The sequence below is a fragment of the Ammospiza nelsoni genome, chromosome 5 (assembly GCF_027579445.1).
Source record: "Ammospiza nelsoni isolate bAmmNel1 chromosome 5, bAmmNel1.pri, whole genome shotgun sequence".
Lineage (NCBI taxonomy): Eukaryota > Metazoa > Chordata > Aves > Passeriformes > Passerellidae > Ammospiza > Ammospiza nelsoni.
Window position 1 is genome coordinate 36,470,572 of NC_080637.1, and position 15,588 is coordinate 36,486,159.

Sequence of the window (15,588 nt, forward strand, 5' to 3'; positions counted from 1 at the left end):
TCTATCCCTTTATTGATTTCTCTCAAAGAACACAAATTTGCATAAAAGAAGCAGAACATCTTAGCTAGTTATGTATCTAGGATTTTTGTTGCTTAGATTACAATAGGTAGAAGAGTAATTTTGCATTTTGTACTATTATTTTCCTTTATTCATTTTGTCTAAGATATCATGGACATTTTATTCAGGCTGTGTCACTCCTGCTACTCACTTTCAAGCATAAAATTACTTCAGCTTGAACTTTATGCAAACTGAGATGGATGAACCAGGAGATTACATTCAAGGTTAAAAATGTAAGTATGGAATTCATAATTATCTCCAGAGATATAATTACGTGATGAGGAGAGGTGTTTTAATTGGTGTCCTAGATAAGGGTTGCATATAACTACTGTGTTCAAAGCTTCAGGTAGAACAATAAGATTGTATAAACTAAAGAGAAGGAACTATGCAGTCCCCTGAACATTTCAGAAATTCTTGTAATATACATAGCACATGATTCTCTTTCACTTCCTTTGGCTTAAAAATAATTCCTAGAAAATGCCCCGTGCCACTCAACATTTAATTTTGTTTTTTATGTTTCCAAACTAAACAACTCTTTCATAGTAGCACATTGCTATGAGTCCTCACACAAGCTGAATTCAATGTAGGAAATTTTGTTGAATGAAAAATATCATTTGCATTAATGGTTTTCCTATTTTAAACCTTGTCTGTATCCATGTATTTCTCCTTTCTCAATATTTTATGTTTTGGGGGAATATCCAGGGAAGCTCTCTCCAGAATGAAAGGGAGAATTCAGTTTATTTATTTTTTTTTCCTTTATTCTTTTTTTTTCCTTATTTTAAAAATAAATTTCCTAATCTTAAACTATGAAAACCATACTTTTGAAAGGCTCATGCATTCTGGAAACAATAAACGTACTCCTGTGTTTGCAAAGAGTGTTAAAAGTAAAAAATAGTCAGTCTTGTGAAAATTTCCTCTCACTCTGTTTCAACAGTCACCACAAAAGATAGTAAGTTGATACCAATATTTTCTATTGTTTTCAAAGTTTTTGCAGAGTACTAGTGAAAAACCCAACCAAAAAAAAGGAGTAACTATAGGGAGGACTGCAGAAAATGTCCAGAAAAATCAATAGCAGGTCTAACTTAGTTTTTCTTTTTCCTGGTTTTATCTAGATTCAAAGTACATTGATTATAAAGCCTTTCATATCTATTTCTTTAGATAAACCATTTCCTTAATCAGCATAGTCAATTATGTCTGTTAGCTTCAGTGAATGATGAATGGGTGGTGCCAAGCAATAGGACAAGAGGCAATGGGCAGAAAGCAATGCACAGAAAGTTCCACTGAGCTGGAACAGGTTGCCCAGGGAGGTTGTGGACTCTCCCTCATATTCAAGAACTGTTTGGACACAGTCCTGTGCAATGTGCTCTAGGATGACCCTGCTTGAGCTGGGAGGTTGGACCAGCTGACCCACTGTGGTTCCTCCCAACCTGACATCCAAAATTTTTATGAATTAAAGAATGAACAATTAAAAATAAAGGATTTTTTTCCTACACATCATTACCCATTTTTCTACAGCAAATAAAAATAAATAGTCATCAGAGTGCCACGGCGTGCCAATCAATTCCATTATTTAGCTGTATATTTATTAGTTTTACATTTTCCCCTTCAAATTAGTTTCTCTTTATCCTTTTCATTTGAAAAAGAGAGAATAGAAAATTTTTGTTCTGTTTTCCTGGAGCAATATTTAGTAGCTTATTACAGTTCTTACAGTCTCAGTCTTTCAAAACCTCTTAACATTTTATGCAACAATAAAGAATCTGTAGCTTCAGTTTCAACTGAAAAATTACAATGTAAAACTATCTTCTCTAACTTAGTTTTACTGTGCTGCCTTCTAACACTATTTCTTGGTTTGTTATTCTTTTAGAATCCTTGAAAATATCATTGAGTGAACCTATGCTCACCTGTTCTTTGTCTATAATGCCAAATAGGAGGGGTTCAGGTGTTGATTTCTGCCCTCAGCAGCAAGTGGAATGTGTGAGCTGATACCCAAGACCCTTGCAGACTTGTCACATCCATTGTATATTCATCCTGTGGTGAAGTATGTAGAGGGGTCCAAAACACCATGAAAGAGGAAGCTAAAAATTAAAAAGTGCATATAATTATGGGTTCCATAGACAAGCTCCATTCCAGGACCTGTTATTTATCTTTCCAGTCATTGACACCTACTTATATAATGGAAAACTTACAGTGTACATCTGAGAGCCTACACACTGAAAGATGAATGCTGAATGTCAATCTGAGGTGGAAAGCACTTGAAAAAGAAATGCAAAGTAAATGAAGATTTGTCTTTTACAAAGCTATTTCCATCAGAGATCTTTATAGCTAATCCACTACTGCCCACAATAAATACCTGTCCAAGCAGATAACTGGGAACTTAGAAGGCGTACCACTATACCACAAGATGGATAATAATTATATTATTCAATAAATTATTAAAAAAATTGCATAATTGTATCAAACCAACAATTTATATGACTGAAAATGTTAGTTGGCTCAAGGGAATGGATTAAATACTGCTATTTTAAGGAATTTTGTACAGTAGTTAAATATGTAAATTTACTTGGAGACAGTGGATCTGAATACCAGAGTAATAATCTGTGCACACTGTGTGTTAATGTGTATGTGATGGGAATATAGGAAGAATGTGAAGGATTTTTTTTTTTTTTGACTCTGCAAGGTTTTAAATAGCTTCTTTGTAAAACCTGCAAACCTCAGGATAGAAAGACAAGTAACATGTACAAGTAACCCTTAGGAAATTATTCATTAAAGGGCTTCTCTGTCCTGGGTGTTTATGATAATGAAAACACAACAGTGACAATTAATCGTGAAAGCTACAACTGAGATGTCACCACTGGATATAGAAACAAACAAAGAAAAGAAAAGCAAGCTTGAAGTTAATCAAGAGAGGACAGAAAAATAAATGAAGTGTGAGACATATTTAAGTACCAGAAACATTTTCCATAGTGTTGATTTGCTAGGAAAATTTAATCATTACTGGGGCTACACCCCAGGCATACACTTGAGACTAAATAATGAGCACATTTAGTCAATGAAACAAGTGAAAATAAGGTTTCCCCAAGGGAAGAGACAGGAAATCTATTCCTTCCCAGCAAAATGATAAATAACCTACCATTAATGTCCCAATGGAAAATGCTACAGAAAGGTCATAATGTAATAGCTTATTCCTGGCTTTCCAATGAATGGCAAAAGAAAAATTATAGATAGATAGATAAATAGATAGATATGATATAGATATAATGTAGGTATAGAAAGAAATTGGAACAAAAGAAGCTAAAAAAATAGAAAACCAGAAAGGAAAAACAAAAGCTGTGTATACAAGATTTCATAATAATCTCTTGCCGTAAAAGCATAGCATCTCAGTGAAATTGTTGGTACTGCCACTCTGCCCTCTGTGAAAGTACAATTGCTTCTTATTTCAAAAAGAAATGGTTATTACTTCAATAAAGCTAGGCTGGAAATTAGAGTTCTTTCCTGTACCTTAAAACAAGTTTGATTACAGAATAGCCTTCCCAAAGCAGCAATGAGTAGAGCCAGCTTCATTGGTTTCCAGAGGTATGCAATCATTTTTCTGAACAGGACTGGTTCCAGGGTTCCTTAACCCAGGAGATGCTTCTCTCTCTTTTGAAGAAGTTTTTGCACCAATGGTGGGGCCATCTGCCACATTGTCTGTAGCCATTGTTCCTATAAACTAAACTTCCCTGCCAGTAGCTTTAAAATACAGTCCCCTGTACAAAGAGGGAAAATAGAGGAGGCAGAAGGTCTTGAGCTTAGCTTTACAAAAATGCAGGTGGAGCCACAGAACTCACATTATCAGATTGGAAAAGGAGAAGGAAGACATCATTATTAAGGGGGCAGACAACAGTACAAGGAGTTCAATTTTCAGAGAGGCATGGCAGTAATTATAGTGGCTAGAATACGGTGAAGCTGACCTCATAGACAATGCCCTTGCTAGCTCTGCTAATTATATCACTTGCACTGGTGCTACAAGAACAATAATAATTCACTCAGCATGATGCATTCAAGAGGATTTTTTCTAACTTTACATTGTACCAACTTAAACCTGAGGAAAAGGGACATCTTGCAATTTAAGTGAACTGCCCACTGAAATAGGAAGGTCTAATTTCTCTATAATTACCAACAAAAGTCTCTGCTAAAAGATTTTGGTATTTAATTTTGGCAGACACGAGTCTAGACATGTGGCTTCTACTAAGTGAGTTTTCCATCCCACAATCCAAAAATTTTAGGTATCTAACAGCATACTTTCAGAAGAGATTTTGGTGATTGTTTTGATGCTTAAAGGAAATTAACCATTTAGCTATGAACAAGCAAGCAAACAGAAGGCTACATGTTCTTCACAAAAATGTTGGCAGTCCTGTTTCATCATTGGTGCACATGGACAAGCTGATAGCCTTTTGTTTTCCAAAGTATCATCAGCTATTCATGTTTTCCAGAAAGGTTCTGAATTATGTGAGGGCTGTCCAGGGGCCACAGACACTGAAAATTTATTTTCTGTATTTTCTGACCAAGTATAAAGAGAACCCTACAGAAAACATCCAAAAGCCTACATAATCTTTAGGTGCTTATGAAAAGAAAGAAGACTAAGCTAAAGCAGAACATCTCACAAAATATTTGCTCTCAGCTTCCAGCTATCAGCTTACCTAGCTGAGACAGAGGTTGTATTTTTGTACTTGCCTGTGTGTGATTAGTAGCTCTTGAAAAACATTTTCTCCATGAGGGAAATTTTCTAGTAGTTTATGAAATGATTTACTCTTGTGTTACATAAAGCATTGAATGTCAATGAACTCCCAAGTTAAATTTGCAGTGTATGAAAAATTCTGAATCAATTGCCTATTTTTTCTACTATGAGGAATAACTACCAATATTATCTAATACCTTCTCTGTGTCATTCACGATTTTATATCCTTCTTCAGTGTCCCTCTCATCAACTTTCTCATCTTCAACTGACAAGTCCTTACCAAACTCATCTCTTCTCCTGCAAAGTGTCTCTATTTGTGCTCCTTTTCTCCTTATTTAATACCTTTCTGTAACTGGTTGCAACAGGCTGTAATGGTGGATACCTCAAATCATGGAACCATGTAAACAAAAAAGCAGAAGAGCAATCTTTATTACATGTCCAGAAGGCAAACTGCTTTGCCACCAGCTTTGAAGATGCAACTTGTCTATCCATCCATAATACATCAACAGAAACCACTCTTGCTGTATCATTGCTTTATTTGTCTGTGGAACACACCCTCTGCATCTTATCTAACCAAATTAAAATAACAGCAGAATCTGCGACCCGGGAGAAACTACAGTATTCTGACATTTTGTTTAAATTGGGTGGAAATAAAAGTAGGAATTAAAGTAAATTTTTTCTGATCAGGAAATTTAATTTTACTTTTTTTTTCAGAACTCTCAATGAGTTTTATGGCTGTCCCTCACTTTGATAAGATTAAAGCACTTTGACGCAATGCAGTACTTCCTTTTGACTGCAACACTTCAGCCTTTATTTATCTTCATCTAATTATATATAACAATATGGAGATCAAAATGCAAAAGAAGAAATTACCTTGACTTTGTCAGAATGAAATTTTTACAATACTATCTAAAAAGTATCAACCGTTTATTAAAATTTTCCATGAAAATTAATTTCCACAAGACCCTTGGACATGCATGAATCAATGTACTTTTGAAGAATGATGTTCTCACATCAAATGCTTGACCAAGACTAATTGTTATTCTCTCTTTCCTACACATAGGTTTTGTCAAGGAAAAGCATATGTCCTATTAAATGAGATGCAGAGAGATTGAAGCCTTTGAGGAGCCCTCAAGGACCTTATGTTCATAATATAGATGCTAAAATCTTCATCCCACCATCTGTCCAAAGATTAAAGTGCCTGAAAACTCCAAGAGGCAAGCATAGAAAAACTTGGTTTACAGGTTTTAGCTACTGTATTCTTAGTGTTTAATTTCACCCCTAACCAGCAGTGACTACTCTACAATGAAACTGGTAGAAGGAAAGGCAGATCCTTGACTACTTACATTCTACAGTATTTATATTAGTTTAAACTGTCATAAGAAATGAGCCTGAATGAACAGCAGTGTTTAACATTACATAACTTTTAACAGAGGGCCAGTGTAAGCCATTCTAGTCTTCCCTTGATCCTTTTTGTAAGCTCAGCTTATAGCTGAAGCCCTCAGCTTGCCCTGAACTATGCAGATCATCAGCTCTTTGAAACTGGACTGTAAAATAAATGACCTAAACTGTCTCTTGGAAATTAAAAGGAGCAGACTGGGATAGTGGGAGGACTATCAAAATCTGACAGTCATTTAAGTTTATCCTACAACACCAGACTGAAAAATCCATGGCTTTAGGGGCTATTTTTAAACATGGTCTGTATGTGCAAAGCTGCACAGATTGCTTGTAGCAACACACCTGATGTGAAAACTTTAAAATCATAGAATGGCTTGGGTAGGAAGGGACTTTAAAGATCATCTAGTTCTAACCACCCCACAATGGGCAGGGATATCATCCTACATCAGGTTGCCCAGGGCCTCACCCAGTCTGGCTTTGGGGATACTTCCAGGAATAAGGCATCCACAGCTTCACTGGGAAACTGATTCTAGTGCCTCAACACCCTCTGAGTAAGAACTTCCTTCTAACTTCTAATGTAAATGCCCTCTCTTTTAGTTTAAAACCATTTCCCCTTGTCCTATCATTATCTGCCCATGTAAAAAGTCACTCTCCATCCTTTTTATAAGCTCCCTTTAGTTCCTGGAAAGCTTCTAACAGTTTCCTTGGAGTCATCTCCAGGCTGAAAACCTCAAACTCCCTAAGCCTATCTTCATAGGAGATGTGCTGAAAAAAACTAAGATGTCAGAAAAAAAGCTGAGGCAGATTTTTTTGCACACTCAAAACTCAGGCTAATTCAGTGTAGAAAGGGTAGGCAAGGAGGTGGTGGGTTGGACACCAGCAGCCCCTTGGCTCCCTCCTTGCCAAACCCACAGCTGATCTCACAGGCAGACCAGAAAGTACCTCATCTGCAGCCAGCAGGCTCAGATCAAAACAGCTCATGGTTTGTGGGCAACCTACTCTACAGAGTATTTCTGAAAATGTCAAGACTTGATCTCTTCAGTTGCTTTGGCTCCAAGTCTCTTGCTACCCAGGTCAGAGCTTTGAGGAAGGATCAGCCTAAAGGTAGCAGGATGACCACATTGCCCTTTTAACAGCCAAGTGGAAGAGGGTTTCTAGTAGCCTGAATTGAATATGTTAATATTTTTCCCCAATGTAATGTGACAGTATAACATAAAAAAGCTGAAGAGCAAAGCTTTAGTTAGTGCTGATAACATTTTTTATATTTCCTAATTAACTTTTTGTGCTGTACAGCATAACAAGAAACAACATATGTTCATTGATCTCCACCTGTTCTCCACCTACCTTACTTCCCACAACATAAACAAAGTAGGTAAAATGTAGAGCTATTTCACTTATGCATACCACATATTTTGGATAACTGACCTAATCTTAGACGTTAAGTGTGGTGCTGATGTTTTTGTTGAATTCTGGTACTTTTAGTGAATGACTTTTTTCTGAGGTTATCTGCTGCATACATCTTGTTCCACTTTATTCGTAAAAGAGCAGAATATTTTAAGTATAATTTGAGCACCAAAACATTTTGTATTTCTGTGGTAAATATAGGTCTCCTAATGATATCAAAAAAAGGCAGAGATGTATCAGAGATTATTCCAACTACAGTTGCTTTACTAGCAGCTGTGCCAAATAGGTTTCACTGAGGAAGAGAAGATAGCTTTATTCTGTGGCGACAGAAGACTGGGTCATGTTGATGGGTGCAAAAGAAGACAATAATTACTGCTTTGGGACTTGACTGGATCTCACACATTATTTACAACCTGTGTGCATATAACTGTGCCTGCACAGTTGGATAAAATTCTCACACAGAGAGTAGATTTGCATTCTCCTGCTCAGACATGACTAGAACAGATTTTTCAGAATCACTCTTGGTTTCAATCATGTTGTGATCATTAATTTCAGTCAGCAGAAACTTCAAAGGCAAAAAGTCTAAAACAATCACTAAAAAAAATATTTACCAAAATCTGGAGTCTTCCTTATTGGGGGAAAAAAAGGAGAATAAGACATTATAAAAAACTCATCAAGTTGTACATTAAATATCAAGTCTTGAAAATTAGAAATTCTTCCTTGTTTAGAGACTATAATTTTCACAGATAGGAAATTTGTCTTACTGACATTCAAACTGGCATTTGTGCAGAGAGAAAGACAAGATTTCCTCCTGGCTAGTGAGGTCCTTGAGACTCTCTGCATTGTATTGCAACTCTCATTTTGTACTGACACAGTCACCAAACACAGTTTTCCAAGGTAATTATAAACATTATGAATCTCTTCAGAAGAAAAATATATCTCTTGATTCTTCACATATTCTCTCTAATTCTTCAAATTTGTTGCATGTGTTTGCTTTCTAACATGTGTAAAATTAAATTGAAATATTTATCTATTATTTTAGTACCATCTAGGAGTTTTTATCAACTACCTCAGCTCTATGTGCAAGTCATACATTACCTGTCTCGGCTCATAACTGTATCATTCACCACTACTTTTAAGTTCTTTTATCACATCTTAGAGTAATGGTCTGAATTATTTTTCTTTATATTTCTCTAACTCTGCTTAGACTGCTAAGACATGTTTATGGTGTTTGCTTGCATTACTTTTGTAATCTTTTTGTCTGCAGTTTTGAATGCACCTCTTTTTCATGTTATGAAATGTTCTTTTTATTAGAAAATACCTATGAAACTTACGTTATCATTATTGATAATCTCAAGTTGGAAAAGGCTTTTGTATGTAAGTTGGTAGCTGTATTGAGAAAAACTCTTGCTATTCAAATTCAAGTCCATAAAAGACAATTTCTAAACACTTGTTATACTTTAGGCTTATTCAAAAATATTAACATAAAATGTGCAAAACTGCCAAACTTGCATGCCTTGTCTTCCAAATAGAAAGTTCTTTGATGCATACTTAATAGACAGTAAAATTTAAAGGTCCCCAAAAACTAGATATTTGTTCATCTGTCATTGGATTTTATCAGTATGGCAGAAATATTTTGCAATTAAGGGAGTATATTTATGTGAGTAAGCAAATGTGAGATACTTTACTGCTAAACATATCTGATACAGGGCATTTAGGCTGGTCTGTAATACAATGAATACATCTTGTCATTATTAAAGGTTCAATGGATATCTTTGTGCACTATAATTATAGCTTTATGCTCCCGTTGGGCAGCTCATATAGAAATGGTTCCTGGTTATAAGTGGCTGCTATATTAAAGTAATATGCAGGCACAGTTCACATATAGTAAGATTTCTAGGAAGTGATGGTGCAGTTACAGCCATGATATGTTTTTTAATTCTTTGGTCACTTTCTACATAAGTGTGTCTTTGACACTGGTTTGCAGTAGCTTACTAGTGGTTGGGAAATGCGATGAAATTTCCTGCTCACATGAGTGATCACTCATCTGTGAAGTAGATGATAATAGCCAATCACAACAATAGATTTTTCTCTCCAGTATCATATCAACGCCATTCCTTTTCAATCACCTTTATTCTTGTTCTTCATTGACAGCAACTGTGAAACATCAGGCCAGTTAGAGTATAAACCAAAAAGACTCTACTATGTATGTTTTATAAGCTTCTTCTTATAATTTTCCTTAACTATTTTTAGAGAGTTTTTAAGTGAATGGTAGTCACTAAGAATCTCATCCAGTGTTTGGAGATGTCAAGGAGCAGGACTCAGAGGGGTTTAGAAAAACGCCTTTCTAGCAGAAGCCATTCATTTATTGTTATTAATAATTACTGGGATATTTTTATGAGATCTGTACACTTGAAGAATTTTAGGATGATGCCTCTTACATCACAAAGGCTACCTCCTTTATGCTGAAAGTGCTGATTTATGGAGGTTAGCTGTTTCCCTTGATGTAACACTTACATAGTCTCCATTTCTGTGCAGGACAAATGAACTTTCTGTACCTGTCAATATATGAACAGCTTTTCTGTCTATCAAATAATATCTCACTGCTTCTGACAAAATGTACTTCCAGTATTATGGAACCATACAACAATATGTGATGGCCAAATCTGTTCAATTATATTGAAGCTGTAATTGTTATTGTTGCACTTCCCTTCCCGTTCCTCTTCTTCTTCTGACAAAACACAAGTACTCAATATCCTTAGTCAATGTTGTTTTATTTCTTACTAAAGGTAACACTGTTTTTTCCTTTGGTACTAAATCTATACGAAAAGCTCCACAATTTCAGAGTTTGATTTTTATTATTGGAATCTGTTTGGCTGAAAATAGTACACAGACTCCCCATGTAATGTATGAGAAGGTGTAAAGATCTAGTATTGCATACATTAGAAAAACCCCAGAAAGCAACAGCAGTCTCACAGTGTGTTGAATAAGAATCCCCCTACATTAGGCAGCTAAGGTGTGTGAGGACGGTAGGACATTTGAAATCACAGAGCTAGCTCTCTGCGGCTCTCCGTGCTGTTGGGCAGGGAGTCATTTCACTAGAGATAGGTGCCTGGAGTCTCTTCCCAAAAGATAAGTGTTTGTGCCCCCTGCTTTTCACCCTCAATTTTAGCTATTTTTTTTCTTCCTAAGTACATCTGAAAAAAGAGAAACTAATCAGGTTAAGAGCAATATTCAGGGACAGAAGAGGTTCAGTTCCCTTTGCCCAGGTCTGGCTTTGAATCTCTAAGGCAAATGGAGTGGAAACAAGTTTTTGAAGTTTGGTTGAAAACTTAGAAACACATTTCTTTTTAAATTGGTGCTAGAGCTTTGGGCAGTATTTACATGCCAAAGATCCTTTAACATATCTACAAAGCTTTCACCGCTATAATTCAACATTAATCTTAATGACATTTCATTTCCTACCTTGTTTAATGTTAATAAAAAAGCCACAACACATGATGTTCTCAATTCAATGGAATGAATAACCTCTAATATAAGTTTATGTCTCCTGCTGATCCATATGGTTAGAATCCTAAAACAATTATAAGCCTGATAATGCTAAATGTATTAACAACAAAAAAAATTTAGCCTGCATCTATTTTAATACCTTTACAGCTTTTCCTTTCATTTCCTTTAGACTTGTTGAGTCTCATTTTTTTTCCATATGAAGGTGAGTGGCTTCTCACACAGCACACATCTCTGTAATTTTCTGAATATTTCTCTGGCTTCATTTTAGAAATATTAAACCTCATAGGCACTTCCATATACTTACCTATTAATTCAAATAGAACAGGAAGAGACTTCTTAAAATTATTAGGAGTTAATCTAGATGTTAATTCATCCTAGTATAATAGTTCTCTCAAGAGTCTCCATTTAATAACAAAATCTAGCACATCTATTAATAAAAGATTCTGGAATTAAAGTAAACAGTCCTGATGTCCAAAGCCCTAGATGGCATAGCAATTTTCAGAAAAGAGGAAAACAAAGAAGGACAAATAAAGAGCTATTTTTTGAAGGGAAAATAATATGCTGATTCCTTACTGCAATGTAATTAAATGCTCCTATAGACCTGCGATATCTTAAAGAACAATTATTTGTACTATTTACGTTGGACCACAAATATGTTATTGTGACAATGCACCACTTAGCTCCTTGGAGGTAAATTGGGAGTTAAATGAGGACTTTTTCAAAGGTGTTTTAGATTAAACACTCCTTCAAGGACTATTGCCAAACACTTAACTTTCTTGAATCACTACAGAAATTTTTCTTCTGACTGTTTTTTTTAAACATTTTTTACACTGTTCTCTTCAGTATTTTTATTATGCCTCTTTGTTACTATCTCCTTTGTCACTATCTCCTTTGTTAAGCTATCTCCTTTGTCACTATCTCCTTCCCACCAAACAGTTTAAGCAAAAAGAAAAGCACCTAGTCTTTTCAACTTCTTTCTTTCTTTCACTTTTTTTTTTTTAATTTTTTTATTTTTTTTCTTCATATAACCACTGCATTCAAGTAATCTCGGAAGGAATCATGAGCCTTGTCTCCTATAGTACCTTCTACCAGGAATTTCATTTTAATATTGCAGTACTCCCAAGTATCTATTTCTCAGTTCTCCAACAGGCAACACTACTAGTGATTGTGTGAGAAATGTGGAAATGTGGTGTGGAAGACATAAATTCCAGTCTAGGCATTTGGAACTTTACTTGTAATAAAAATGTTTCCCATGTTCCTCTTTTTTTTTTTTTAATGAAATTTTTCTTATCTTACATAAAATCGATTAAAAAAAAATTTGATGGTTCAATTGGAAGGGACGTAGAACAATCACCTCATTGTTATGATTCAGTTATTGAAATTATTAGAGAGAGGCTTCTGCTCAAATGAAGGTGCAAATGAGACCATATGATGAAGTTGATAGTATGGATTTTTATTTAAGTAATTGTGAGATTGCGGGCAGGGGGCGGGGAAGAGAAGGGTGGGGAGAGAGAAAGACAGTGACAAAGAAAGTAGAAAAAAATATAACCACTCACATAGATACTGATGACATCCTGTTGGTCCACTTCTAGTCTTCTTAGTGGTTGCAGTTTTGTTGAAGTAATGTTTGCAGTATGTATCCATGAAGTGGGGAGTGGGGAAGAGACCGCAGATCACAAAGTCTGTTGGGTTTATATTCACTGCAGTCCAGGTGGGAACGCCCACGTGCCCGCCCTGAGGAACAGAGTTTCACACTGGGTGATATAATGTTATTGATCAGGACTCTTTGACATCATCTAAGATGTTGCAGCAGTCTCTTCAGTGCAGTTGGATCAATCATGACCCATCAGCTGAGATGAGCACCTTCACCCTAGGTGTGAATATTCCACTACTTGGGAAGCCAATATTCAGGATGAGTCATTATGTAAGGGGGGATATTGGCATGATAAGAAGGACTCTTTCCGCATCATAGGATTTGCTTCTTATCAGTCTCTTCCCTTATCTGGAAATCCGGCTTGTAGCCTCAGATGTGCATGCCCTTCTGCACCAGAGAGGCCACTCTGTTCATCACTATCAAAGCATCCAGTAGATGGTTTATGCCATTGGTATCAATAATCCAGTCTCTTACAGAGGTTACTGCAAGTGGATGAATGTTTGTCATTAATCACTAGCAGTCCAGTCTTTCACACGCATCCAACTGCCTGACCAATTAAGGGGTGACCACCAGCTAAAGCATGCTATTAAGGGCATTGTCCAAATGACTCATCTAATTTGTTGTCCTCCTCTGGATGCACTCAAGGACCTTCAAATTCTTCTTAAATCATGGGGCATGGAACCACACACATCATTCCAGGTAAGGCCAGATAAATGCTGAATACAGTGGTGTAATCACCTCTTTTGACCAGCTGGTTATCCATGTTTAGTGCACCCCAGGATGGTGTTTGCCCTCCTGGCTGACAGGGCTCACTGTTGCTCCATGTTGATCCTGCTGTCAGCCACCACTACCATGCTTTTGTTCATTTCTGCAGGCTTGTTCTCCAGCCATTCCTCTCCCAGGTTGTGCCTGGCATTACCCTGCTCTAGGTGCAGAATTGGACACTGGGACTTCTTTAATTCCATGCCATTGATAATTGCCCAACTCTCCAATCTATGCAGATCCTTCTGCAAGTCCTCTCATCCCTTGAGAGAGTCAGCATCACCTCCCTGTTTGGTATTGTCAGCAAACTTGCTAAGAGTGCATTCAACTCCTATATCCACAGATCACTGATAAAAATACAGAACAGGCCCATGATTGAGCCCTGAGGGACACTGCTGGTGTCACCAGCCAGATGTCATTCCATTCACTACAACCATTGGAGCCCCATAATTCACAGCTTTTTACCCTGTGAACCTACTGATGCCACACTCAGAGAGCTTGTCCAGAAGGATGCTGTGAGGGACAGCGTTGGAAGTGTTAGTACCAACAAAGTGAAGTGGGCTCTCTGTGAACGGAATATGCAGAACAAATGCCATAAGAATACCCAGTGTTTCCTCACATATCCACCCGTATGAGGGAAAAAAGAGAGCAGCTGAAGGTAGCTGGGCTTGCCAGTTGAAAGGATAGAATAAAGAGCCTTAATCTGCTTTGTACTGGGCTGCTTCACAGTCACTTCTTTTTGGTATATTACGTCAACAAATCTCGTTATGGATGTTAGGAAAAAAAAAATTCTGAACAAACAAACCAACCAACCAAAACAGAAACAAGACAAATGATCGCCACAACAAACCAAACAAAAAGACCAAAGCACTGTCCCCTTGCCCTACACTAATTAAGGGTAGGAGGATTACTTTTTTTAATGTAGAGCAATAAATTCAGTCTAAATGGAAATATAGCTTCTGATGGAAAAAAAACTTCTTGAAATGTCTTCTTTTCCTGCCTTTTTAACTTCTAAATCATTAGCTTGGATACATTGAATAATAACAACATATTATGCTGAATGCATTGCAAATAAAGACTTTGTTCTTCCTTACATTTCTTATTCAGGCAAGGCATGAAAGTCTAACTAAAAATATGAAGCTGTGATGTTGGTAAGATTATTATATGAACACTTAATTCCATGGTATTACACTTTATAGATTTGTAAAAATTGAAAACTGATAACACAAATAAACTTGGAAATGTGTGCTTCAACTAAAGATTTTTGTGGTGTTATATACTTGTTTCCTAAAAAGACCAATGCAAACTTAAGTCAAATCATTGGTGGCTAATCAGTTTCAATACTACTTTTCCTTTACCATACCTTTAATCTTGATGTAAAATCATTGATACTTAGCATAAATTATGGTAGGATTTTACAAAAGTTAATCAATCATACAGAAATCCATTATAATCTAAGTGAAACTGCCTCATTGCCCCTTCTGTATTCTCAATACTATAAACAAACAGATCCTATTTAGCAATCTTTAACAACTTTTTCTTTTTGTATGTTTTTGTTCCTTCAAAGTAAAGGCACTTGAGAAATGAAGTCACGACTGCCATTTCATGGGTCATTCTAGCTGGTTACCTTCCTGTTGGGAAGATGTCTTTAATGCTCCACACCAAAAGCAGTAATCCCTTTCTCTTTTTATAGTGAGTGGAGAGAGGCAGATGCTTCTAAGTAACAATTAATCTCATCTTAAAGCAGACATCTAAGGTAAGTAAGGTCAATCATAAACTGTTAGGGTATATTTCTTTCCACTGACGTTAAAGAGATCTAATGTTGCCCCTTTCAGAGGTTAATGTAGATACTGTGTAACAGTTCAAAGAGTTTCTGTCTGGTTTGCTGCTTTATCTTTCCATTTCCACTTCAGTTCATACACTGATACAATTTCATCAATTGTTTGTTGCTTTGTCACTTCTGTTCACCTACAACTCTGCACTAACTGACTGCCAGAATTTAATTCTTTAGGATTTTCTATTCTTAAAGCTATGATTCCTAGAATTTAAGGAATTTTACCTCCAGTTAAAAGGGTTCTTGTCAAAT